This window comes from Podarcis melisellensis (genome assembly GCF_964234715.1).
Source record: "Podarcis melisellensis genome assembly, chromosome: 2".
In the NCBI taxonomy this organism is placed as follows: Eukaryota; Metazoa; Chordata; class Lepidosauria; order Squamata; family Lacertidae; genus Podarcis; species Podarcis melisellensis.
The window spans coordinates 53607751-53633552 of NC_138529.1; the positions used below are offsets into that span (position 1 = coordinate 53607751).

A 25802-nucleotide genomic window follows, 5' to 3' on the forward strand; every position below is an offset into this window, starting at 1 on the left:
GCAGGGGAGGGCGTATCTATATATAATCTCACCTGGTCAGGCACTTCCTCTTTGTTCTTTGCTCTTTGACCTTTACCTTTCACCTCATTTTAGCAATTTAGAACATCTGCATGTCTGAGCTCCTTTGCTCAGACACCATCTCAAACTAGATGTAAGCATGTTTGTGTAACAGAATGACCATTTTAAGCCTGCTTGAACAAAGCTGCTGTTATCTGTTATTCTTCAAGAAGAAATACTGAGTAAATGTTATTTTTACCTTTTACAAGACACTTCATGTGATTGTTGTTTTAAGGGGAGAGAAAGGGGAAATACTAGGAAAATCCAGTCTGCGTTAAAGCATCCTGAATTACTTAAAGTAAAAGGATGAAACTAGTCTATCTAAGCAGCCTTTTAAGCTGCAAAGGAATGCACTCTGCTGAACTCACAAATGTGAGGAAGGAAGGATAATACCTAATAAATATATCCTTTCCTAGCATCTATACACAACCCTACAATATTGACACACTTTATTTAAGAGCTCAGCATTCTTCTTCAAGGGCTATATTAGATGCTATCTGAGAATAAAACTCCAACAGCACTGAGCTCTCTTTCCAAATGTAACAGTAAGTGTACCTGCATCTAGGTGGTCTTCAGTCGACTTTGTTGATAACCTGCATAGAATCTGTACTGTGGTGTATTAGCTTTCCCCCAAATGTTTCAGACTACAGTATCAGCCCCAGCAAACATGTCTATTTGTTGGAGATAATGAGAGTTGCAGTCGGAAACATTTGTAGCACTCGCTTGTGGAAGGCTGCTCTGTATAGACACAAATTATGCTGCTACCTGTCTAGTATTCAAGGCATAATATTGTTATGAGTTTGGGTGTTAGGCTGTGTGCCAGACTAACTCTTGTATCCAGCAAGTGTTAATTTTTGGAATAGCCAGGCTAGCCTTCTAGTGAGGTTGTAAGGAGAACAAAGGAAGGGGCTCCGTGGGAGATAGCAAATCGGTGGCAACTTGCAGATAATGAGAAGGACAAAAGTCTTGAGAATTGAGAGTTGGCAGTGATGTGACCTAGGAAGGAAAGCTGGAGTAAGAGAGGGAGAGCAATGTTAGAGAGCAATGTTTGATTTCTACTGGAATATGAGACTGTGGCTATGGGAAAAGCAAGACCATTTGGGGGTGTTAATGCTGCGAGCCCCTCCATTCTAGGCTCAGGTTAAATATGTGTGTAAATAAACCATATATCCTAAAGACACCACAGTCTCTGCTATGCATCATTCCAAAAGGAAACACAAACCCTGGGTGAGCAACTAGAACCCCAAAATCTCACTCCACTTAGCGATTGGGCTGGTGTGCAACAATATAGTCTCATAAGGAGATTTATTCCCTGAGTCAAGCATTTTGCCTGTTTGTCATTATAAAAATGGGAGTATAACTGTTTTAAACTATAAAAGTAGCTTATAAAATAACAAACATGAACAATAAAATCCGGATAAAGCTATTTAAAAACCAATCAATGTTTGCTATCCAATTTAAAAGAAATAACAGTCTCAGTAGGGCTGTAATAAGAAAACAATCATCCATTAAGTACCGGGGGGGGCGGACACCTTTGACTTGGAAGCACAATCCTGTGCACATCTACTCAGAAGTAAGTGCCACAGAGTGTCCTGTGGAGCTCACTCCCTAGTAAGTGGGGAAAGGATTACAGTCTAAAAGACACCAATGACTATTTCTAGGAAAGGTGTTGTGAAATGGGGTGCTACCCCCCTAATTTCCAAAGGCAGGACCTCTGAAAATGATTTTTTAAAACTAGGCAGGTTCATGCAGGACAAGGCGATCTTTCAGATCCCTGGTTCCAAGCCATTTAGAGATTTAGAGGAATTCTGCCTTCAGGCATCAGAAGGAAAAGGAACATGGCTCGGCTGTATGTAAGGTTGGTCTGAGGTTGCCAGGAATCCTATTATAAGTGGTTCTTTCATTCCTTATTTTTGAATACCCCTGATGCATGGAACAGACACCTTAGTTCATACATATGATTTATTCTGTTAGCCATTTGTTGACCTGAAAAGCATAAATAAGTTACAACACCTGCACAAAAGCCCAGCTTATTTCTACCTCCAAGTGTTCTCAGGTACCCCCAATAGCATATTCTGGTCCTCAAATTTTGATTTTCCTCATGAAAACAACATTTTAGAGCTACTTTATTTCTCTTACAGTTAGAGATTTCTCCAACACTATTCTCTCATTCATCTTCTTCCCAATCCAATAGCCTGTCCCCATCTCTAAACTGTGATTTATTTATTTTTACAAATTAAAATCATCATTATGGGTTCTGTTTCATTTTTTGGTTCATTGACATTAGCCTTGTTCCAGCAGGAAGAAACATACATCACAGTGGATGCTACGTGTAGGTTTCCCGGGGCTGACAAGGGTGGTCCAAGGACTGGGGCAAGATAACAGCAGAATTAAAGTGTGGGAAGATAGGAGGCTGCCTTATATTGAGTCAGTATCCATGAAGTTCAGTATCTTCTAGCACAGCAGCAGCTGTCCAGGTTTGAGGCAGGGTTCTCTCCCAGCCCAACCAGGAGATGCTGGAGATTGAACCTTTGCATGCAATGCAACTGCTCTGCCATTGAACTTTGGCTCTTCCCTAAGCTCTTCTCCTCCTAACTTCTCATCTCTACCAATGCCCCGACATTAGTAACTGTCTATCCTCATCTCTGTTTGGATGTTGCCAGAAAGTTGAAGCTGCCACTGCATGTGTCTTTTTCCTGATACTGTAATGCATAGTTGTATAACACAATGCATAATGTGACGTCTTCTTGTGTGATTCTCTGACCCTATCCCCAACAATGATGTGAGGCTTAGGCAGGGAAACAGCATGGGGAAACCCAGTGGCTCTTAATATTGAATGAATATGCACAGGGCCATGTACAAGAACCTTGGCAGGGGTGGACTTTGGTAATATGGTGTTCTGAGCAAGGAAAACATTTGGCATGCACCCCCATCCAAATATTTCTTATTTTCACAAGAAATCATTTTGGTACAGTTGCCCTTTTTTTGGTACTTCTCAGTAAGTACCCATATAAATATAGGTTTTATTATGAGGATGATTTTGTGCACCCTCAGCTCTGTGCTCTGGGCAGTTGAACCACCCGCAACACCCTAAATCTGGTGCTGACCCAGGTTACACAAGGTTCCCAAGGATGTGGAGTGCCTCTGAGTGTATGTGCTGTTGTCAGACTTTCAGAAGTCAGGGACAGGACCCATGGGGCACGGCAACATCAAGGATTGAGGCAATGATCATGGTCCTATTTGTTGTGACGTAGGAGCAAGTTGGAGATTAGTGATCAGATAGCAACATGAGAACATAAGAGCCATTCTGGATCAGACTAGTGTTCCATTTAGTCCAGCATCCTGTTCTCACAGTGATCAACCAGAATCCTTGGGGAAGGCAGCAATCAAAACCCAAGTGTGGACCACTCTCCCCACTTGTGACCCCCAATGACTAGTATTCAGAGGGAAGTAAGAGCCTTCCACTGTAGCCATTGATCTCCTAACATTTTCCTTAAAAAAAAAAAAAACCATGAAAAAAACCATGGGGAGAGACACAATTTGGATCTGGCCAGGAACACTTGGGATGATTAAGACCTGTACAGTAGCCATACACATACCCCTGCTGCAAGTTCCTTCCTTTAAAAGAAAAAGGGAAATGAGAGATCTGGCCACAGATATCCTGCATCTTTTCTGTTTGGTCCCAGCTGGATTGTGACCTATGTGATTGGAAAGTGTAGAGTACTCAGGGTCAGTTTGTCCTTTCCTTTTCTGAAAAATTAACAGCATGCCGTAGTTAGTGCATACAGAGAGCATGGTGGTTTCTGGAGAGGGACTCCTGGGTTCTGCAGTGACTAGAAGATGGTGTCTCACATACACACGGTCCTTAATATTCATGAAGAAGAAGAAAGCCAATATCTAAGCTGGGATTAATGCTAAAAGGTTTGATTAAAAACAAAACAGCAGGTAATCTCAATTACCTTAGCAGCGGAGAAAATGTAGGTAAACATCCCTTCTACTCCCCAATACAAATGCAACACACATATATACACACACACACATATATATGTTCCCTTTCCACCGTGATGAGTCACTTAAGCAGTTGGCTGAAAAATAAATTACTGAGATCTAGAAGTAGTATAAAATTAGGGACTGCAGATGCATGGCTGACGTAAGCAAACTAACAATATAGGCAAAGAACTTAATAGGAACACGGGAATTGACTGTATAGCTCTACAAACAAGCTTACAGCAACCAGTCGGCTGCTGCTCCTTGGTTATTGACAAGTTCCGCTTCTTCCAGAGGGTGATGGGGTGCATCGCTAAAGCAACAGGATTGCTTAGTTACTATTTTGAGTCACGTTTTGCTGTGCGCCACCCAGATCCACATTCAAAGCTTATTGAAGAGAAAATTGCTGTTTCTGCCTAAGAGTTATAAACTTGTTAGATGTGGATGTCTTTTGTGGATGTGTATTACTATCAGGCAGTGAGAGATTTTACTTTCTTGGGCTCCATGGTCACTGCAGATGGTGACAGCAGTCACAAAATTAAAAGATGCCTCCTTCTTGGGAGAAAAGCAATGACAAACCTAGACAGCATCTTAAAAAGCAGAGACATCACCTTGCAGACAAAGGTCTGTATAGTTTGATGCTTTTGAATTATGGTGCTGGAGGAGACTCTTTTGAGAGTCCAATGGACTGCAAGAAGATCAAATGTATCCATTCTTAAGGAAATCAGCCCTGAGTGCTCACTGGAAGGACAGATCCTGAAGCTGAGACTCCAATACTTTGGCCACCTCATGAGCAGAGAAGACTCCCTGGAAAAGAACCTGATGCTGGGAAAGATTGAGGGCACAAGGAGAAGGGGACGACAGAGGACGAGATGGTTGGATAGTGTTCTCGAAGCTACCAGCATGAGTTTGACCAAACTGCAGGAGGCAAATCAAATCAAATCAAATCAAAACAAAACTTTATTAGCAAAGCCAACAGGCCACAGCTATACAAGAGTTAAAAGTGAAAATAGGGATAAAAGGAAGAAAAGAACAAGCAAAAGGAGGTCCGTCAGATGAACAAGTCTGTCACTCAGATGGTGGCCCTCAATTTCGCAGCTCTCTCGATGTACCTCGCGACCTTCTCTGTTATCTGACTATCCGTATCAGATAATAGAAAATACAGTGTAATGTCTGGTGAACGGCCGGGGTTGGAGAGAATGAGTGGAGTAATAATCTCGTTCCTTAGGTCTTTGTAAAGGGGGCAAGATAGAAGGACGTGGGACACTGTTTCCGTGTTACCATCTCCACATGGGCAAAGTCGTTTTTCAAATGGAGTCTTTTGGTAACGACCTTCGAGTACAGCAGAGGGAAGAACATCCCATCTAGCCAATGTAAAGGCACGTCTGTATTTTGGGATGGTTAGTTTAAACAAATATGAAGCTGGAGAGTCAAAATGAGAAGGGGGAAAGTAGGTATACCATGGGCACAGTTTCTTTAAGATAATCAGGTTGTTTTGTCGTTCAATGTCTTTCAGGCGCTGGCCTATTAGACTCTTTGCTTTAATGAGGCCCATTGATAGTAGGGACTGTGAATGCAGACCGCATGTAAGGAGTTTTTGATGCACAGTTTTGAACCACTTGCTTTTGTGAGGGTCTTGCATTACTAGAGGCAGTAGACCAGGTGGATTTAGATTAAGACGAAGCCAATAGTTGAATGTTCTCTGCCAGGTCTGAGTTTCTACAGATGGAAGGCAGGCCTCGAGTCGTAATGCTGCGTTTGGAACACAGGAGGGGACGCCGAATATCTGCCTTAGAAATTTAGACTGAACAGTTTCAAGACTGGAGCAGTGGTTCCCCGTCCAGATTTGTGCCCCGTACAGTAACTGCGCCAGAGGTTTTGCTTGAAAAACTTCAAGGGCTGCTGGGATGTATCTGCCCCCCTTCGTGTAAAAGAAGCGGGACAGCATCTTGATACTTTGAGCTGCTTTTTCTTTGGCACATTTTTGATGGACATCCCAGGACCCGGTCGACTGGAAAACGATACCCAGATATTTGAAGGCTTTAACCTGTTCAATTGTCTGGTTATCCATCCTCCAGCTGTACTGTCTGTGTTTCCTTGCAAAAACCATAATTTTGGTTTTCTGATAGTTTATTGCAAGTTGCTCTCTCCTACAGTATGCTGAAAATTCACCTATGAGCCTATTTAAGCCTATTCTTGTTCGAGATAGGAGTATCGCATCATCAGCATACAAAAGCACTGATATTGATTTGTCAGCCAGTTTGGGGGCGTGGAAGTCCGGAGATGACAAACAGTTAACCATATCATTGATGTAGATGTTGAATAGAACTGGGGCCAGGATGCAACCTTGCTTGACCCCCTTACTGACAGGAACTGGTCCTATAAGATGGCCATTTAACGAAGTTCTTACATGCAGCACCGTGTCTTTATATAAACAGCTGATCAGAAATAATAGTCTTTTGTCAATACTTGATGTGCTCAATTTATCCCAGAGTCTTACACGTGGAATTGAATCGAAAGCAGCCTTTAGATCGATAAAGGCTGCATATAACACCCCACGGGATTTTTTGGCATATTTGTCAATTAAATAGGCTAGGGTGAAGCAATGGTCTATGGTGGATCTGCCTTGCCTGAAACCCGCTTGCTCTTCCGCTAGAATAGCTTCAGTTTCCAGCCAGCTAGTTAGCTTGATATAAAGATGTTTGGCATATAGTTTGCTGGGTATAGGCAGAAGGCTGATTGGTCTATAACTCGCCGGGTCTGTCATCGGTCCTTTTTTATAGATTGGGATAATTATTGCCTCAGTCCAACCATCTGGGAGTAAACCCATTGAGTCGATCCAAGAAAATAAAGACGCCAGCAGGGGGGCCCACCAGCCAATGTTGGACTTCAGAAGTTCGGCAGGGATGTAATCATTCCCTGGGGCCTTGTTGTTCTTTAATTGTGCGATTAAATTCTCAACTTCCTTTGCAGTTACTGGTGGCCAATGAGGTAGGTCCTCCAATTGAATGCATAGTTTGTAATGTTGGGCTTCCTGGTCATAGAACAAAGATTGAAAATGGCGCAACCACTCCATTGGTTCCACTGTACAGATGGAATTAGTACGCTCCTGGTCCAGTAGACCAGATATGGTTCGCCAAAAGCAAGTAGTATCTTTCTCGTGCGATGCCTTAACCAAACTGTGCCATGCGGCTCTTTCAGCTTCCAGTTTCTTTCTCCTTAGTAATTGTTTGTAAGACCGTCTCAGATAAATATAAGCATTAAGTAGGAGGGCAGTCCCTGATTTCCTGTATCTCTGGTAGGCTGTTCTCGTTTGTCTCCTTGTTTGCCTGCACTCCAGGTCAAACCAGCTAGCTCCGTCCTTTGCCCTCTTTGTAGCGGAGCTATGTATCACTGTTGTTAAATGGGGTTTCAATCTTTCCAAAAGTAATTTAAAGCGTTCCATAATCGCATCTACTGAATTGCCTGATACAATAGCGGAGCGAATAAGCTTTAACTCCACTGACTGAAGAAGGAGGGTTAGATTTTCATTCAGTATTGGGGACCATTTGAGTCTTTTGGGGGCAGGTATATCCAAATTTACAGAAGGTATATATTGTGGCTCGGCAATAGAATAGTCAAAAGGCCGACCTGCAAGCTCTAAAATTAGAGGTAGGTGATCACTCAGAGTATTGTGGCCCACTTGGAACTTCCTTACAAAGCTGTGAGCAAATCTTGAGATTAAGATATAATCTATAACGCTTCCCCCAGCCTTGGAGAAATGAGTATATTCCCCGGGGCGGTCCCCCTCTATATTGCCGTTTAATATCAGCAGTTCCCTCCGTCTGGCAGCCTGCACTAAGCAGAGACCTGGGAAATTACTTCTACTATCTTTGGACAGTCATGTCGCACCAATATCCGTCTGTTCTTCAGGGTCCATAAATAGGTTGAAATGAGTGTATAGACTGTTGTCATCTGTTCCTATACGAGCGTTGAAGTCTCCACACACAATAGTCAGGGCAGACGGGTAAGTAGATTCGAGAGGCTCTAAAAACGCCTCTAGCTCAGCCCATGTAGCCTTGACAACGGGGTTTTTTTGGCCTGGGGGAATATAGACATTGACCAGCAAGAGAGTAGTTCTCTTGAAGCTAAGTAGAGCGGCTGTTGCTAAAGAATTGCAGCTGGGTAGGGCTGTTAGAGAATGCGCCAGCTCCGTGGAAATGAAGCAAGCTAGGCCACCACTAGATCTGCCGCCCCTTAGAGATGGAGAGGCAGGCAGGTAGTGGCAGTTATACCCATTAAGAAATATAGGGTCATTCTGCCATGTCTCCTGAAAGAAGATGATGTCAAATTGCTTAAGGTAGCACAAAAATTGTTGATTATTTTTCTTGGCGTGCCAACCCGCGATATTCCAAGACAGCACTTTTAGGCCCCGGGCCCTTCGGGGAGCTGGATCTATGTCACCACCACGTCCAGCGATTCTTTGGTGTCTAAAAAAACACACCCGTTGGCTCTTTTCGAGGATGACTGCTTGGAGAGAGTGTAGTGATCCTCTTTTCTTGGTGATTTGGGGCTAGATTTTGGAGTTGGGGGGGAAGCTAATTCATTCGGAGACAATTTAAGATAGCTGTGCCAGGAGCTTTGAGGTTTCACACCTTGATTTGGTCTTACTTTATTGTACATCACAGGGGGCTCAGATTGTAATTCCACGTCTACACATTTAAAAGTGCCTCCCACTGTCTTCTTATCCACCAGACATTTGGGAGATATGGGCTGCACATAAGGGTCCTTCATTGTCTCACCTTGATCATCCTTTTTTTCTAGTCTGCTTCGAAGTAAATCAAGTCTTTTCAGGATCCCAGTTTGAGCTGGAGAATGCAGTGACCAGAATCGCTTTATCAGCGAGAGTTCTTCCTCCAAAGCGGAGTCCTCACTATCACACGTGAGAGGCCAGACGCCAGTTGGATGTGGGGCTTCTTTTTTTCCATTTGGTACTGTTTGATGGAGATGATCCTGCTGGAACTTATGCTTTCTATTTCGATGGTTTTGGTGGTTGGTTTTTTCGCTTTTGTGAACTTCCATTCCTATGCCCTTGGGCCCCATCAGAGAGGTTGCAGGTGCTCTATTTTCAAATATTCTTAATAGGACTATTCTTTCTTTTTTGAATAGGTTTTTAGCTCTAAAAATGAAACTGGCCAGATTATGATCTAAAAAAGTAATCAATGCTCGTACCGAGCAATCATCTTGATGTAGATACTCAATAGCGGCTATGTCAGTTGCTTTTACTACCCCCGGTAAAATGCCACTTATAATGGACAAAAAGTGGTCTATACGGTCCAACCCTGCATAAAATCTAGGCGGTTTAGGGTAATTGGCAAAGACAAGCTTTTGTGGGATTAGGACTAGACTCCATTCTCTTTTGGGACACAACATCTGTCGAGCTTGGGAGGAGTGGTTCCCCTCAATAGTTTGGGTCGCCTGCTCACCTCTGTCTACAGATTCTGCGCTGGCCATAAGAGGACTCTGGGGCGGTATGACTGTAGATGGATTAGTTCCTTTGTCCCAGCTCGGTGTTGATTCTTCAAAACTTGATTTAGATTCTTTTATGGGTGTATCTACTTTACGTGTCTCTTTGATGGCACTCGAGTTGGATTTGTTTGTTCCACTTGTAGAAGGGGATGGAAGAAGGTTGAAGAGCTTCTGCCAATATTTTTTACAGGTACGGTGAGTTGTCTTAAGCCGCCTTAGGTTTTTCATATTTTTGCTTTTCTTCATCTTAGGCTCAGCTTTTTTCCTCCGGGGTTTGCTGGGGAGTGGTGGATCCGGGCTGGCTAGGGGATTTGTATTCTGGTCTGAAGCGCTCACATGTTGTTTGAAATTATCCACTAGGGTCAGGAGCAGCCCGTTTGTTATCGCTAAAAAATTTTTAACGTTAAGGAGATCCGTAGAAATCTGGTATATCCTGCAGGAGGCAGTGGAAGACAGGAGTGCCTGGCATGCTCTGGTCCATGGGGTCACGAAGAGTCGGACACGACTAAATGACTAAACAACAACAACATTACTATCAGGACCTCCCAATATATTTTGCTGTCTGAGGCAACACATACATACTCACTGGACAGGTAGCTGTAGTATTTTAATGGCTAGATTAGTGCCATTCAGTCAGTATGTTGCTGCCTTTGGGTTGGGTTTGGATGTTGCAGTTAGTGCCTGGACTTTGAGGTCATTGGGAGATTCCCTTCTGATGTTGTCTCAGTTTTGTAGGATACAGTACATGATGACTCTTGAGAGGGCATTCTCATAAATGATGCCCTGACTCTCAAATGCCCTCCCCTCTCAAGTAGGTGTGAGCAGTATCAACACTGATGGAGTTTTGTTGCCAAGTAAAACTGTAGGCAATTCACCTAAACATTTTACTAAAGCAGCCCCGCTCACTTGACTGATACACTTTTGTTGTTAATATATTATCCATTCTTAAGGTGCATTTAAATGAAATATTGTTTTAATGTTGTTTCTCACTTTGGGGTTGTGTGAACCAAGGAGAGTGGGTTATAAATAAAGAATAAAATCCAATAATATGTACATGTTATTGTTAGTTATAGTAATCATAATTTGATTTCTTACCTGGCCTTCACCTTAAGGTCCCAGTGCAGTTTACATGTAAAAATACAATATTAAAAACAGTTTAAAACAAATTAGTCACCAGAATAGGGCAGAACGTATGAAAGACACGCATAAGATTAAATTAAAGTTAAAGGACCCCTGACAGTTAAGTCCAGTCGCTGACGACTCTGGGGTTGCGGCTCTCATCTCGCTTTACAGGCCAAGGGAGCCGGTGTTTGTCCACAGACAGTTTTTCCGGGTCATGTGGCCAGCATGACTAAGCCGCTTCTGGTGCAACAGAACACTGAAATCAGGGCAGCGCACAGAAACACCGTTTACCTTCCCGGCGGAGTGGTTCCTATTTATCTACTTGCACTTTTTGACGTGCTTGCGAACTGCTAGGTTGGCAGGAGCTGGGACCGAGCAACGGGAGCTCACCCCATTGCTGGAATACGAACTGCCAATCTTCTGAGTGGCAAGCCCAAGAGGCTCAGTGGTTTAGACCACAGCACCACCTGCGTACAGGACTGCAAACAGTTCATGTGTGTACGGTTAATATTGGTCACTGTCATCCCCTGTTGTCTCTAAACTCCATTTTAAGCAACAAACATTTGAATTGTTTCATTTCAATCCAATGTTTGTCAGATGAAGAATACAAGAAGATAGTGGTTTAGAAGATGATTCATAAATTGTAATACAGTAATAATATCCATTTTGATCATAAAACTTGATTTTTCTGATTAGTGCTAAAAAGCTTATTTTATTAATAAATGCATTGAAGGAACAATCTTTTTAGTGCCAAGTTGAATTCTACCTGATGTTGGAAAATGCCAAACCTTCCACTCCAACCATTGCCACTGCTCACCAAACACTCAGGAGTGATTTTGCCATGCAGGATCACATCCTGCATGCATTGCAGCAGAACAAACTGTCCCTGTGCACATTGCATTCCACTACAATTGCCAAGGGGAAGGGGATGTTCACAGTCCCTGCAGCCAGTGAGACTGAGGCCTGACCATTAACTCAGAATTCAGGTAGCACCAATCTAGACACTTCAGGAAATCTCATGACAGTTTAACGCTATTGGCGGTTATTATTTGTCATATGCGAAATTGCTCTCCCAAAGTTTTAGCATTTGGAGCTGAGCAACTGTTTGGCACAGACAGCTGGTTATCAAGAATGAAAGATGCCATTTTTCAAACCTGTTGGATGGTGAAGATTATGTAGCCCTAGAAGTTGCAAGCAGGACCAGTGGTTGGGGACTATGGGAGCTGTAGTACATCAACCACTGCCCCCCGCCAAGCCACACACACTTTATAACCTGCAGCCTTTAGTGGCTTGTGCCTTGTGTCATGGACACCTAAATTCCAGGCAGCCCAAGACATTTTGGCACTTGAAGCAAACCAGATAAGAGTGCCTCCTCCTCCACCTGCCTGCCCTCGCCAGGAAAGAAAGAGTAGGTGAAGATCTACACCAGGAACAAGGGGTGAAGACAGACAGACATCAGGATCTGCTGTCCCTGTGGATCCTTCCACTGGAGGTGCTCGCCTCACCTGGCCTCATGGATTGGCTAGTCCTGCATTGAAATAAGCTATTAAATATTTGGAAGGTATTTAGAAAGTAAAAGGCAGATGAAATGTTGACTATCTCTCTAAAATGGTCTCCAAAGACCTCCATCTGAGCCATCAATAGTAAGGGCTAATATGATTCATGAGAATCGGCTTGCATTTTGCCTTCATCAAGCGATCTGATAGTATCCGCAATTTTTATCCTGAGTACATAAAATGGGCTTAATTTTATATAAAGATTCCCTGTTACACAAATAATTTATGTTGGTTCCCTTCCCAGATATGTTAATGACAACCTCAATATGCACATGCAGTATTTGCATTTCCCCTTCTAATTATGTGTTTCTAAGAGGAGCTCTAGAATTGCAGCAGCACATTAGTCAATTCATGGAACTTGGCTTTTCCCAGACTCGCTTGGCTATCTTTTAGGAGCGCTTCAAAGAGTCCTTAAACAAACTTTCCTTTCCGAGTTTGGCAGCATGAATTAAATTTGTCAATATAGCTGGCTGTCTTCTGTCTGCTTTAAGCTACATTACTAAAATCTGCATTTCATTGGAGGATTTCAACTGCTTCCACAATGCAGTCAATATTTCTGTGAATATTACCAGCTGGTACATTCCTTTAGATAAAGAAGAAATGGCCCCATTTTTAATTTTACAGAGCACAACCCATTCACAACATTCCAGATGAAATAACTTTTGTCTTCACTGGGAATTTTGCAACCATTCATCTATTTTCAAATGATAAATAAGGATAACAGCCATACAAGTTTAGCTACAGCGATCTAACAAAAAGTGGATCCTCATACAGGTATCTGTTTGGAATAATCATACACCTGCTTGGACATTGGCCCTAAAGACAATACATTTATATGAGAGCTACTTTCACGTACTAGCCTTGATCCAACTAAAGTTAATTGGACTTAATTGCCAGGAAATCAACAATGGGGTTTAAGTTAAGTTGTTCGATTTGCGAAGGCAGCTAACTTTAGCAGGACTGGATATCCTAGTTTCAGGACAGAGTACACGTCTGTACTGAAATCCATGACAGTGGACACTCGGGTTGCGAACGTGATCCGTGCGTGTCAGGGAACTGCCATCAGGGCCGGAGGGAGAGAGCAGGCTCCGGAGGGGTCTCAGAGAGCGTCCCGGGATGGGGAGAGGCAGCCCATCTTCTGGGGAAGAGAATCAGCGTGGCACCAGTGGAGAAGGGGGGCAGATGGGGGAATCGGCGAGGCAGTCCCATGACTCCTTGCCAGGGACCAGCGGGGAGAGTAAGGGTCCTCCTTGCACAGAAGGCTTCCGCGCAGGGAGAGTAGGAGGAGACTAGGCGTCAAAGAGCTTCTTTGCTGGAAGAAGTTCAAGAAATGCCCACTGACGGATACTGCCAGCGATTGAGACAGCCACGGGTGAGTGGCTGTCCGGACAGAAAAGGTTCACTCAAGCAATCCAGCCAGGTGTTGCACCGTTTTACGCATGAGCAACCCCTAGAACCATTACAGTGCGGGAGGCATGTCTGCGCACACACGGGTCGCGATTTGGCACTTCTGCGCATGCGCCAAGCACAATTTAGTGCTTCTGCGCATGCGCGAGTGCCGAAACCCAGAAGTAACCCGTTCCAGTACTTCCGGGCTCGGCGTGGTGTGCAACCCGAAAACGCGCAACCTGAAGCATCTGTAACCCGAGGTATGACTGTATTTGCACTCTCAAGTAAGAACCAAACTACACATTACATCCATCTGAATGTGAGTAGAGTCTAAACCCCTCCCTCTTTTTCCTTTGTTTCTTTTTTGACTTGGAAAAGCACTTCACAATTGAAGAGGAGGTGGCAGAGGAAAGGCTAGTAGTAAATGTACTACCTATTTCTCATTGTTTTCTACTCCAGTGTGCCATCTGATTTAGTATTATACCTTAGTTGAACTTATATTTATTTACAGTCACTCGGACAGCCAACCTTACCCCATATGATCCTTGATACACCAAGGTGCCAAAATAGGCAGTCTCAGAAGGATGCTAGCGGGGTGCGGGGGGAGGTCCCTGTAAAGAAAGATATGTAAATGAATGTCTGAGAACTGTGGTTAAATGTGGTGTATTTTCACCTGAATACACTGAATAAGTTACATTTGCAGCATTGTTGGCTCTCTAGAGGGCCTTCTAACGTCGTGGTTTGTATGTATTACACTCCTGCATAACTAGTTGTCTGTGTGCCTGGAACATTTTTTCCCCTTATAAATGAAAAGATTTTAATTTCGCACCATAGTTGTCTTGCTATTCCAATCTTCTGAGACTGATTTAATCAAGTGACAACAGTTGTGGCGTTAGCTTAGCCTGCTCATCCCAAAGTTCATCCTTTTAAATTTCAGTTCCACGGGAATAATACACAGCGAGTTTTTCCCCTACGATGATTTGCCTGTTGCTCAAGTCGGTGACCCTTTGCATGAATGTATTTAGGGCTCCAAAGATCAGGCAGAGATAAAGGAGAAGCAGGAAATGTAGCGCTCCAAGAGACATTTATACGGAGACAGTTTTTGATTAATAAAACCATTCTGCTGCTGGCTCGTTATAATTATTTATGGAGCATCTTGAGTATACATAGCACGTTACACAACTTGTAAGAAGACTGAGTTCATGCCCTGAGTAGCTTTCAGTCTAATGGAAACACAATACAGTACTCAAGGTAATTGATAAAACACAAGAGTGGTGTTGAGATCATCCAGATTTACAAGGGTAGGACATAGGCACACCATGCAACTAACAATGGTGGGTGACAGGGAGGACACCATTATCTTGAAATCGGCCAGCAACACAACTTATTGTATTGGGATACTCTAAATGCAGTCCTCTCTGAGATTTGGATCTCACAACTTTGGAATTTAATTTTAATGGACAGGAAACATGACAACCCATGTCCAAGAGAGTCAAACAGACAAGAAAACCGCTACTTTTCAATCAACCTGGCATAGTTTTATCACATAAGCAACATCAGTGGAACATGGTTATAATAGGCCTCCGAGAACCGCATGGCAACTTGCAGGATGAGACCTTCATTTCAAAACCGAAATGACCAGTCACCCTGGGAGAGGGTGGGGTTGTTGAATATGGGTGGCTGCTTCTTGTACAAATAAGTGAAAACAATGAAATATGTGGGGAGATGGGATGTTGCTAGAACTGCAATGTATGGAATATACAGAGCTGGTGGGATAACTGGAACCGAAATCTGCATAGGCCTACCAAGTATGAATTTATTCCTCCAGAAGATGCATAGCTTCTAGTGCGTTTTAAAGAATAGAGCAGCTGGACGAGTGAGGTTGTTTAAATAGCACACTTCAGCCAAGAAAACAACACACATCCAAAGAAAAGAATCCCACTGCAATTCATTCTCGAGTGCAGAGGTTAAACAGGGAAATATTCCAACGTTCACTAGAGGAGGTTTGCTTGAAAGGGGTCACTCGAAGAGCCAGCTTTGTGCTGTCAAACATAACCGCAACATGGGAAGTAGTGAATCTAACGGCGGGGTCAACAACTGGAAGTCCCCTAGTGACCCTGAACCATTCATTTCCATTGGGGGCCATTGAATGCTTCCGATTGCTGGCTGCCTGGGATAAATGATAGCACTGCATCGTTCTTAGAGCATGTCTTGCCTGTGAATGTCCAAGGTCATCACTGGAGATAGATTGCTGTGCTTGATGGATCTTCCTTTTCTAGCTCAGCAGCCTAGTTACTGTGCATTTACTGATACGCTTCACAATGTAGCAGTTCCCTAATCTGGGACTAGGGATGGAAGCAAAATTCAATTCAACCCACATTTAAGGGGAAATTTACCTAGTTTGTACTTTCTGGAATAATAAATGAACTGAAACACAGCCGTCCTTCAAAATCTGCACTTCTCCAAACTTCACAGTGCAGTTCTCCAACCAAGTAGCATGTACAAAATGAGTGTGCCTATAAATGCATTATTGGTTTAAATAGCATACAGAAATGCTTCACATTAGGGAAAATATGCTTTGTAAGGATGTGTATTTTAGGCAAAACTGCACACAATAAAAGTGTGTTTTAGGGGGAAATTTACACAAAAATGCTGAATTTTCATGAGGCTTTTTAAAAACAAAAACAAAAAAAACTGATGTGGAAGTGTGGAGAACTCCATTGCTATATTTGGCTCCATTGCCAAATCCTGGAAGACATTCAGTCTTAATAATCTGGATTGCTGGTACTCCAGGGTTTGGCAAATTGCCCTCCTTGAAAAGACCTCTCATAAACTAAAAGTATCTAAACACCAATGCTCAAATGACCACTTTTGTGCTATATGACATGATGTTATTTCTTATACAAATATTGAGGCACACAGTCACTCAGTGTCACCAGTGTATGCAAACCTCTGGTTCATCTAAGATTTTATAAGCCTTTATTTTCAATAATGATGGAACTCACAGGCAGAGAATACTTTTATTTTTAAATACCTTTGTTATTTTAAAGGGAATCCTTGTATCAGTTGGTACTATATTATTCCTGTGGAGTTGCACTGTGACTTTTATGGTTGACATATTCAATTCTTCGTTTTCTTTCCTTTTGTTTCATTTTCACTTCTCAACATGAAATTCAATAAAATCTATTGGGGGGGGAATCTAAAGAAGTAAATTTAAGATCTGAAAAACTGAGAGAAACCAACATTCTCCCATCCAGATTTAAGACTAATGTTTTTGCCTACGGGATCCAGTCCTATCATGAGAGAGTGTGAGGCAGCTGCTTCAGGTGGCTGATTCTGAGAAGTGGACAATGAACCGAGTTGTGTCTGCCCACCAGTACTAGTTTATATAGCTCGGTTGCAGTGGAGGAGGCTGTCCTGTCACCAGTGTCAAAGCCAGATTTAGCTGCTAGCCTGGCTGAATTTTGCCTATAGAAGGAAGGTGGGTGGCATCAGTTGCTTCAGGCAACAAAATGTCTTGGGCTGGTCCTGTTGCACACCTGAAATTTTTTACTCCTCTAGTAGCCAATTGGCTCAAAATGGCTAGTTTCTATTAATAAATACCCAGGCATCTGAATCAGCTACATTATCTTTGGAGTTTGCTTTAGACAAATAAAGAACTTCCCATCTATCAGGGGCACATGCCAGCTGCAGGTGTCATTCCCAGGCTTCTCATTAGCTTGAAGGCTTTATCTCAAATTGTGTCATTTCAGAGAGCATATTAGAAGCTAAGTGGGTGTGCAATTGCTGAAGAAACGTTTGCAAAGTTGTTCAAGACCAGGGTCTTATGCAAGTTCTTCCCCCCCACTGCCTCTTTCTTCCACCTTTGTTTGGTCAGAGAAGTCAAACCTCTATTCTGACCTGTAACTATTTCCTTGTTGCCTTGAATAAACAAAATTACTCCCAAATTCACATCATCTTTTAGCAAAATGCAGATGTGCATGCATGTGCTCCCACACACTTTCATTCTCATATCTCTCCCACAAACTCTCATAAAGATTTGACCTTCAGAAGCAGCCTGGGCTTCCAGAGGCAAGCAGGTTTCAGCCTTAGCCTCACAGACAGCTGCACAATTGAGGCAAAGGTCAAGTCAATGCTATGTGAAACAATATGAGGATTCTCCCAGCATCAGTAAAGCTAAACAAAAGCAGAAGGGATGTTAAAAAAAAAGAGGAAAGAGAAAGGGCCACAAACTGGAAGAAATTAATAAAAACAAACAACAAATAAAAGGAGACACAGCAAAACAGAGGTCCTTTTTTCTCCTCCCTGCCCCCTTTATGATATCAGAGACATCACCTTGAAAAATTGCCAGTGGCATCACTCACTCATACATCCCATGTATAGGACTAACCATCCAAACCTGTGTATAGTAAATCACGTATTTCACAGTAGTTTCATATTTTGGTCAAGAGAGGCTGGTTTTGAAATATGCAACTGCATTTCTTCTAATTTTCATGGAATTATTCAGAATGTGCCTTGCCTCCATTGCTTTACATGGAGATCCATATCACAGACTTTATATGGAAGAAGAAGGTCCCGTTGGTGAGACTTATGAACTCGATATCTCAATGAGCATCCCAGCACATGACTATGAATCTACCCAGTGAGATTTCTTCAAACTAATGGGCAGGGCAATCCGACAGGCAGGGGAAACTTGAGGCTGAGGAACTGCCATATCCAGAGCTCTGCCAGCCTCGTGGGGGCAGAGCAGAAGGTGGGGAGGTCAGGGGTGTGGTTTCCCTTTGCCTCACTGCCCCTATTTTGGGGACATGTTGCAGGAAAGGGTATGTTTTGGGTTCAGATATCAGCTCAGAACACCCCTTTTTCTCCCTCTCTTCACCATTGGAGCACCATTGGAACTTGACGCTGTTCTATTGTTCTCTGGGGGGAAGAACATGTCTAGCCTTCTGGTTATAGTCATAATTATTTTTCCATACAATTCCCTCTGAGGACAATGGAGCATCATCAAGCTCCACTGCTCTCAGGGGAACTTGCTGTGTTTGCATTCAGAGCAAATGCGCCAGCTGCTCCAGAATGTGGTCAATTGGGTGTCCTGTTCTGAAAAGGAATTGAGGCAGCACATAACCCTCAGACCATCTCTTAAGTACTTATTTTTTAAAAAATAAAAAGCATGTGTCTGAATGGATTTTATAGGATCTTCCATGAAAGATCTGCCCAGAAATGGAATGGGATAGACTTAGTTCCCTGTATAGTACTGGATTTTAACAGATCCACCTAGTGAGCACCTCAGTTAAATGTCCTTGATTTGTCACTTCACAGGGTTTGTATATTTTGTTTGTTATTTGTGTTTATTAAGAAAATCATGTTTTTAATGTCCTTGATTCACCCTTCGTTCCCATATACTTTCGACTGAATACACAAACATCCCCTTGCCTCATAGTTCTGCAACATGATGCTGTACTAAAGCACCATACAAACTGAGTGGAAATAACACTTTGGGTACAACCCTTAGACCGCTAGTTCCAGAGAAAAATTGAATTAACTGATAGTTTAGGTCAATGCATCTCAAACAGCGTAAAAGAGACTGGGGTTCATGGACTCTATTAGATGTATTTGCTTCATTGAGATACTTTACCCCCATTGACTCAGTGCTCCTTTTCAATAACGGTAGATCTTTCCGTGAAGAAGAATATTCAGCAATTTTTAACCATGCGCTATAGTCTATTTTAATTGTTTGTCAGAACAGTTTGTACTCTGTAAACAAGAAGAATTGCATAATCACCAGCAGGAAAGAAACAATGCATAAATAGGTCCAGCAATGAAAGGTGCAGGTCTTTAGCCAGAGAAACAGCATGAAAATACATGGTGTGCCCTTTCTCCTACACAGCCGTCTCAATGTACACGGACAGCATAATAAATCTGGTGCTTTGGGATAATTCTCCATGTCAGCTGCTGAAGGGACTTTGATCTACAGTTGAACCAACACACGATCTGTTAATCAGAAGAAAAGCAGCTGTTGAAAGTATTGAGTTGGAGTATGTATGAAATCAGGCTATAATGCACCACTGTGCAGGGGATGGAAACAGATTGAGCCCAGGAAGTGAAGATGACGCTTTGCTGAAACAAAGGCCTTATCATGGACTGGTGTCATCATTCCACCTGCGACTGCTTTTCACACAGAGGAGGAGCAAAAAGGGTACAGATTCAGATCCTTTTCTAATTTATCTATTTCATAAAATTTAGACACTGCTTAATTGTAAAAAAGGGGGGGGAATCTCAAAGCAGCTTACAATGACAAAAAACAAAAAAATGGTAAAAGTTAAAAATGATAAGAATTTAAATCAGCAATGAATCAAAAGCAGATTAAAACAGACATCAGCGTTCTACACATATCTGGGTACACTTGTCTAAACGAAAAAAAATGTTTTTAGCAGGTGCCTAAAAGTTGTGGTCTAAACCACAGAGCCTAGGGCTTGCTGATCAAAAGGTTGGCGGTTCGAATCCCTGTGATGGGGTGAGCTCCTGTTGCTTGGTCCCTCTTCCTGCCAACCTAGCAGTGTGAAAGCACTTCAAAGTGCAAGTAGATAAATAGGTACTGCTCCGGTGGGAAGGTAAATGGCGTTTCCGTGCGCTGCTCTGGTTTCGCCAGAAGCAGCTTAGTCATGCTGGCTACATGACCCAGAAGCTGTATGCCGGCTCCCTCAGCCAATAAAGCAAGATGAGCGCCGCAACCCCAGAATCATCCACGACTGGACCTAATGGTCAGGGGTCCCATTACCTTTAAAAGAGTACATACAGTGAAGGCAGCTGTGACCTGATGTCACAGAATCAAATTGAACCTCAAATCTTTATTGGCATATATGTCACAGAATTACAGAATTGTAGAACTGGATGGGATTCCGAGGGGCATCTAGGTCTATGTTTGGGAACTGGATGCTTAACCAATTACAGGGTAGGCAGCTGTTGTAGCCCATTGCTCCAAATACCTACCCCCTGGGAGCAATGCCTGGCTTAGGTGGTCGGCCGTTGGGAAGCTCCTAGGCCAGCTCCTGGGCAGTGGTGGGGTATGAATCCTGGCCGGACCAAGTGCACGGGGCTTGGGATCCAATAAAGGCGATCTGCATTTATATATTTTCTAAATAAAAGATTAGGTCTGTGATAGGGAAATGGTCCTGATTGTATCTTCCACGAAGGAGCAGGTGTTCATTTCTCGGTGCTCATTCTGTAATATATATTCATTACATTACACACTGGTGAAACTTAATTTGTGAGCTCCTTGGGACAGATTTCTCATTAGGAATAATACATAATATCAAAACTCCCCATGAAAGTTTAGAGACTGTGATATTTCTCACAGCATAAGCTTTGGTAGGCAAGGACCTGTTCTGCCAGATGTAAGCTAGATATTTCAGCAACTGATGGCGTAGGTGCTTGCTTACTGAAGCTCATGTCACACAAAACAATTCATAGCCTCTTAAGGTGCCCAAGGATTCCCTGTTGTTCTTTGCGTCTTGCAACATAGCAACATCCTTCTGGAACTTATCCTGCTTTCCTCATTGAGTCTTGCCACTTACCAGCACAAATCAAGGGATGTGTGGTCTTTCAGAATGTAAAATGCGGTATTTCAAAATGTAAAAGGATACTCCCACACAAATCAGAAGGACTCGTTACTCTTGCAAAGCAAACTCAGAGAGCTGGTCCTATTGTAGGTATTTGGAGTGAAATGCATCAAGGTGAAATTAAAGCCACTTGTCATTGTTTTGTGTCTATTATAAACAGCCACTCTTGTGACATAATTTGAATAACTTTAAAAAAAAAAGATGGCCCTAGCTTCTCAGTGGGAAATATTAATTAGATCTTCCCGCAATGTGCTTGTGATTGCAAAAGTCCGGCACTATTCCCTTTCTTTTCTTGATTTGGTTAGGGATGATAAAAACACTGGAGAAGGAGCCAAATTTCACTCAGCCACATAAACTGTATGAATGATTCATAAGTTCTGTCCTTAGTCTTGTACACGGCCACTCTATTTATATGATATGATAATATTATATAAATATCCTGTCCTGTTAATCATACATCTGTATGCATTTCAGCTTAATCAGAGGAACAGCAATTATTCCCCTCTTGCAGAGATCTCTTTAAAGACCTCCTAATGTGCCAGAGATAAATTACTCAATAAACAAATGTTTAAATACGCTGGCACTGTCCAAGAGCATATTACATTATGTTGATCCTCTCATAGCTCTCCTCTGCTTCGGCTGCTGCTGCTGCCACCACCACCGTAAGGCAGAAGGTGGATGCTCTCCAATAGGCTAGCATGCTGATAACAGAAAATATGCTAAAGATTAAGGTGTGCGTGTGCACATTTGTGCATGCATGTAACATAGGAAGATCTGGTCAATAAGAAGACATCTTTCATTTCCTAGCCAATTTAATAGATTAAAAAGAAAGTATTTCTTTGGGCATTTAATGTGATTTTATTTGTTTTATATTGTTTTGTATTTGGCTTATTGGTCTTAGTGACCCTTTCAATGGAAAGGAGGGATAAGAAATACCTTAAATAAATAAGAGATTCCACAGTGATGTACTTGCTTGATGCTGTATTGGTACTCATAAGAGCATGAGAAGAACTTGTTGGATCAGGCCAATGGCCAAGCTAGTCTGACGTGCTGTTCTCACAGTAGCCAGCCATATGCCAATGGGAGGCACACAAGCAAGGACTTTAGTACAACACCACCCTTGCCTCCTGTGTCTTCCAGCACCTGGTGTTCAGAAGCATGCTGCCTCCAACCTTGAAGGCAGAGTATAGCTACTGTGGCTAGTAGCCGCTGACAGCCTTTACCTTCTTCAAAGCCACCAAGATTGGTGGCCATCACTGTTCTAAGCCTGGTGACTGTCAGGCACCAGGGGTGTGGGGCTTACTGTCAGAGATGAGTTGCAGGTAGCAGCTCAAGATGAACCAAGAGACAGGAACTAGAAGTTGAGCAAGGAGCTCCAGGCGAGGGAACAAGTCTGGACTCATAGCCAAGGTCGCAATTAGACATCAGAGCTGAAGGAAAGGTAGGGGTCAGTGTCAAACAGCAGTCCAACAGACAAAGAAGGAAGAATAGGGGACAAACCACAGAAATGCACCAGATCTCAGGAAGATATTGTTGCTTAAGCAAAGCTTGACCCACAAAATGCCCATTTGTGCACCCCCATTTTTTACACTGTGGTCATGGGGGTAGTATTTTTGCTTTTATCCCTTGTCATTCTTGTATACTACCTTTTCTTAAATGCTTATGTGTTCCATTTTTCATCTGAATATTCCATATCACTTTTTTTTTTTTTTTCATTTCATGTCAGCCTTTTGGCCAATAAATGGAGTCTTTCCAATCTGAACTCTCTAGAAAAACCTTCCTGGACCTGATGCCCTCACATCAACTCACATCAGCCCCAACCGACATTGCCATTCGTCAAGGAAGATGGGAGTTGTAGTCCGAAACATCTGTATGGTACTAGGTAGGAAAAGACTGCTTTAGGATAGTACAAAGAATCTTGGCACTTTATTCTTAGCTCTCTTTTTTCACACATTGCCCTAAGAATTCATCTACAAGGACCTCAGTCCTTGTAGGACTTTCCAGTCAAAATTATGTATAAAGTTAGGCTACTGAAGAACTAAATCTTCCTATTAAGCATGCACTTAAATCTCTCTAGCTGGAATCAATGGGCCTTAAAAGTGCTTCAGCAGATTGTGTCCTAAATTATCCATTAGTAATAGAATGTACCTCAGAAATGTTACGATAGCATATTCATGTGTACAGACGTTAACACCTTTGTGAGCATGTCTTTTAAGGCTGTGTATATGTGTATGTGCAGATGTACGTACATGAACACACTGGTGAATGACATGTAAGAAAACAGATTCCTCCCCCCCCCAACATTCCAGAACCAATTTAAAGCAATGGGGGGGATGTAGTATTTACAAGAAACGGACAGCAAAGTCCATCACTCCATTTGAGTAATCTCAGTATTTATTTATGGCCTTTACGTAAATTTATCCTTTCCCTGCTACTGACTTACCTACAAACTCATACATCTTTAAGTCATTAGAAAAGCTCTAGCAGCAATATTTATTTTCCAGGAATCTTCGGCTGGGTTGACATGTCTAAACAAAATACTAAAATGGTATCACTGTACAGAGAAAAAACAACTGCAGGGTGACTTTAAAAACAACAACACACACACTGAAGGCCCTGCTTCTGTTTTGGGTGGCACTTCAAAGAGACACACTTGACACCTACACAAAACCCTGCCTGTATGTTTACTGCGTTGCTAACAGGATCAGTATGCTTCTGTCGAGAGTATAAACTCACCACAAATGTTATTCTGATCATATGCGATTCTACTGTTTTTGCTTGCATTGGCTGAAATCCTGCATAAGGGTGCCTACACATAACTGCCATTGATTTCGGTAGAAACTACACGCAGAGCTGTTTTCATTGATTTGTTGTTGTTGTTTTTCTTCAGCTGTCTCTTACAAATTTACATAACCTGAAAGACATATCTTCATAGCACAGAGCTTCATAATCTTCACCCAAGCAGTCATGGCTGACAGGTACCATGGGAAAGAAAAAAATCCCCTTTCTCTTGCCACTGTCATGCTCCCTGAATCCACGTGTTTTATGATGCTTAAGGGTCTCTGTTATCCCCAAGGCTTTTTTTCAGCCAGAACTCAGGTGGGTGCCATTGCCATGATAAGAGAACAAGAGAGGTGTACATGGTGAGTTCCAGCACTTGTTTTCTGTAAAATTAGCACTGGTTATGTGTTTCAAGTAGAATTTGGTCTACCAGTCTACATCTCCTTTGTGCTGAGTAAGGCAGATGGGTTGCCCATATCCAGAATGTTAGCAGAGAGTCCACCAGAGCTGGGTGGAAATATGTGTTGGAAGCAGTGGTAGTTATCCTCTTGGAAAAGGAAAGCTTCCTCAACTGATTTAAAGGTATTGGGACCATTTCCTATCTTCTCTTTTCTGAACCTCCTTGTCTACAGTTCCATAATTTAATTCTTCCATTGTCCGTCTTTTCGGCTGAAAATATTGATGAGGATCAAGTTCCATGTGTTCTTGGAGTACAGACAGCTGTGCCAATACTGGGTGGGGCAGAGGAGGTTCTCAGCAAGAATGCATTAGTTTCCCACTAGGTATTCTGGGACACCATAAACACCAAAAGATTTACTGTGGCACCAGCAGGTTTTCTTTCTTTATGGCTATACAAGGTGCTAGCAGCCTTTTCAAGAACACATGAATCACATGACGTTGCCAGCAAGCACAGCTGACCAAAGCAGTAAAAGATGCTGGTCCACTGGTGCCCTACCAGAGGCCAGGAGTCACTGCTCCCGTCTTCAGCTTGCTGCCTTCACTTGCCCCAAGGTAAACTTCTTCCTCAAGCGCAGCAGCTTGAAAGATCAAGGCAGGCTGCAACCAGCCCTGATCCTACTCACACATGTATTTGTGTTCAAGTTTTATTAATGATGAAGTTTTCATTTCTGTATTGCTACTTTTTTCTTTTTCTTTCACAGTATGGACCTCAGTGATAAATCCTGGCATGCTGCCTTAAACCCTAGCGAGTTACTGCCAGTTGATGTAGACTGAGTTACAGTACTTTGACTCAGTATAAGTTCTTACAGAGTGTATTTTTTATTATGGCCTGTGGACAATGCATCTCCACTCAATTTATCATCTATCTCAGTATAAGTAACTGTAGAGCACCAAAGCTGTACACCACTAGCACCCCCTCAATGTAACCTGATTGTTTTAAAATAGCTTGGTTCTGGCATCAGAACAGTTTATCTGCTAATGAACCATTTCGAGCAAATGCCTACTGGATATCCACAGAGTACAAATGCAAAGAGATGTTCAAGTTCACGGTGTACAGGGGAAGCAATAATATTTGCACAAAATCTCCTCGGTGGATATTCAACATGTGGAACGAGAATGGAATGTCTACGAAAGTTCCCAAAGAAATAAAAAAAATGTTGCTTTATCCTGAAAAGTCCTGTAATACTGAGGTGACTGTCCATTGAACAGTTGAAAACAATAGACTTCAGATAGGGCAGCTAGATATCACAGCTCTTCTGAAGGACTGTGATGGAGCTACAATGCAATAGGACAGCAGAGTTTCAGAATCAGCTCTGTTCCCTTT

At 42.5% G+C, this 25802-nt stretch overlaps 1 long non-coding RNA gene across 1 annotated transcript; it reads left to right on the forward strand.

Annotated features, from left to right (window-relative positions):
- Positions 1–34: 34 nt before the first annotated feature.
- LOC309364262 lies at positions 35–24700 on the forward strand. Its single transcript, XR_014165791.1, has 3 exons — positions 35–239; positions 22965–23120; positions 24129–24700. It is a non-coding gene; the product is annotated as an uncharacterized lncRNA (long non-coding RNA).
- The last annotated feature ends 1102 nt before the right edge of the window (positions 24701–25802 follow it).